General features: G+C 38.0%; 1 protein-coding gene across 2 annotated transcripts in view; it reads left to right on the top strand.

Annotated features, from left to right (window-relative positions):
• Positions 1–1852, top strand: part of KERA (keratocan) — an 11021-nt gene extending 9169 nt beyond the window's left edge. For both annotated transcript variants that reach the window (XM_069095139.1, XM_069095138.1), the window contains one exon: positions 1–1852. This exon is cut by the window's left edge and continues 1464 nt beyond it. The gene's annotated coding sequence lies outside the window, so the exon portion shown is untranslated.
• Positions 1853–2632: the final 780 nt, after the last annotated feature.

Here is a 2632-nt window from a genome sequence, read left to right as displayed (position 1 = left end):
AGGAAGGAAGGAAGGAAGGAAGGAAGGAAGGAAGGAAGGAAGGAAGGAAGGAAGGAAGGAAGGAAGGAAGGAAGGAAGGAAGGGAGGGAGGGAGGGAGGAAGGAAGGGAGACCTTATAACATTGTAGAGATGATTCTCTATTAGAAACTTATCAATTTTGATAGGACCTGCCAGAGTTTTTGTTTATTCAGCATAACCTTGGAGAAATCATCATTTTGGTTCTGGGAGGACCTTAGGCACCATAAAATTCAATTCTATCATTTTACAGATAAGGGAACCGAGTCTAAGAGAACAGAAGTGAGGTCAAACACACAGTGAGGAGCAGAGTTAAGGCCATTGATTTCAAATCCAAAACTCATTCCATTACACTGAGGTGCCAAGGATACAAACCATTTCTCACATAATTAAGGCAATGTAGATGTAATCCATGTTAAAATGATTCCCTTTTCCCTTATAACCTATTAAAACATAAGCTCAGCAATCTGGAAGGGACCTCAGAGGGCATTTGGTCCAACTCTTTTATCTGGGAGCGGACCAAGTATCAAAGAGTAGATGTGAACCCAAGTGTCTGTCTCCAGAGGCAGGGCTCTTTCGACTATACTGTGAAACAAAGATAAGAAGCCCTGTAGACTTGTTCCTCCTACCCCACCTCATATGACCTGTCCTCTCCCCTGTACTGGTCTAACCATTTACATAGCCAGACTGTCATCTAGGCTACCACCTCTTAAAATGAATTCACCTCGGATTCAAGGATTCTTCATTTTGACTCAAGCTCCCTACTATCGATTCAGATCATAGATGGTTGGAAAAGAATGTTCTCTTTAGAATCAGATGCCTCTGTCACTCACTACCTGCATGACATTGGCTAAGTCACAACCTCTGGCCCTCAGTTTTCTCATATTTAAAACAAGGTGGGGGACGCAGCTACGTGGCACAGTGAACAGAGCACAGGCCCTGGGGTCTGGAGGACCTGAGTTCAAATGCGGCCTCAGACACTTAATACTTACTAGCTGTGTGACCTTGGGCAAATCACTTTGCCCTGCCTTCCCCCCCAAAAAAGACCAAAAATAAAAGAAAAAGATAGGTAGACTAGAGCAGCATTTCTCACACTTTTTTTGGCCTTAAGACCTCTTTACATTCTTTTAAAAAAATATTGAGGGCTGCCCTGAAGAGCTTTTGTTTATGTGGGTTCTATCCAGAGGTGTAGGCGTTAGCTTGTGAGATCCAATTGATAAATTTTCAGTGTTAGCATTTACAGCCCAGAAAGTAGCAAACCTTACATATCAGGGTTTGATTTATTGTTTTGTTGATTGTTTAGCCTGAAGAAAGTGGAGAAAATGTGAATTACATAGATTAAACTTTAAAATGTCATTGATTTTTTTTTTCAGAGAGTCACTTGTTAAACATTTACCAGCAAACTGCTGGTTGTATCTATTGATATTTGTCATGTTATAGGTTATTATGAAAATATTTGTGACCTCATGGGCCCCCTGAATTGGCTTTTAGGATCCTCTGAGACCTTTTTAACTAGAGGTTGTCTAAGATTCTTTCCAGTTCTAAATCCAAAATCTAGAAAATAGTTGTCTTGAGCTGCTGAAGCTCAAACATTTGTCTCCTGTTACTCCACCTGTGAAACTTACCATATCTTTTATGAATAGGGTGAAATCCTACATCATCCAGGTTGTGAATTAGCCCTTTGTAATACTTCCATCCCCTTTCTGAAAAAGAAAATTTTTAGAATTTATATTTGCAAGTATGTTGTTGCTTTTCTGAAATCCAATGTTAACATTACATATTGAATAATGTATTTAGAATATAACTTTAAAAACAATAAAACCCTATTAACACTGAATTTTTGTGGTTGTTTCATCATTTTTAGTCGTATCATACTCTTCATGAATCCATTTGGGTTTTTCTTGGCAAAGATACTGGAGTGGTATTTCCTTCTTCAGCTCATTTTACAAATGAGGAAACTGAGTCAAGCAAGGATAAATGACTTGCCCAGGGTCACACAGCTAGTTAAGTACCTGAGGCTGGATTTGAACTCAAGGAGATGAGTCTTTCTGACTCCATGTCTGGCATTCTATCTAATGAGACATATAGCTATGCTTTAACACTGAATAGATGTGAACTATTTGTTATAAGATTAATTCAGATTCCTTATTTTGAAGGCTCTGTGGTCATTACTCATATGTGCACTTGTGTGTGCACATAGATAATGCTATGTTCCTTGAGGGCCATATTACCTTTTGTCTTTGTATCTGCAACAGTGCTTGGTACATAGTAGGTGTTTCAGTTATACTTGATGATTGATTAATAGCAATTCTTAATAAATAAATATAAGTGACCAAACAAAAAATAAATAAATAAACAAATTAAAGAATGAATAGATACGAAGACTCATAAATAAATGGACATATACACACATCAGTTTCCAAAAACAAGACGAGATTTTTTTGCAGGGCACTGGTGCAGCAGGGGTAGGCAAGGGGTGAAGAAACAACCTTAAAAAGAAAGCAAAACTACATCAAACCCATCATCAAATATAACAATAATCAAAGAACAGTGTGGAAAAGCAGAATAATCCCTGAATTTGAAATCAGAGGATCTGAGTTCAAATTCAGCTCTGATA

This window comes from Petaurus breviceps, unplaced genomic scaffold (assembly GCF_028583685.1).
Source record: "Petaurus breviceps papuanus isolate PSGF00001 unplaced genomic scaffold, PetGlider_PUasm1.0 225, whole genome shotgun sequence".
In the NCBI taxonomy this organism is placed as follows: Eukaryota; Metazoa; Chordata; class Mammalia; order Diprotodontia; family Petauridae; genus Petaurus; species Petaurus breviceps.
Note: the sequence above shows the minus strand (reverse complement) of the source record. Positions and strands in the feature narration are given on the sequence as shown.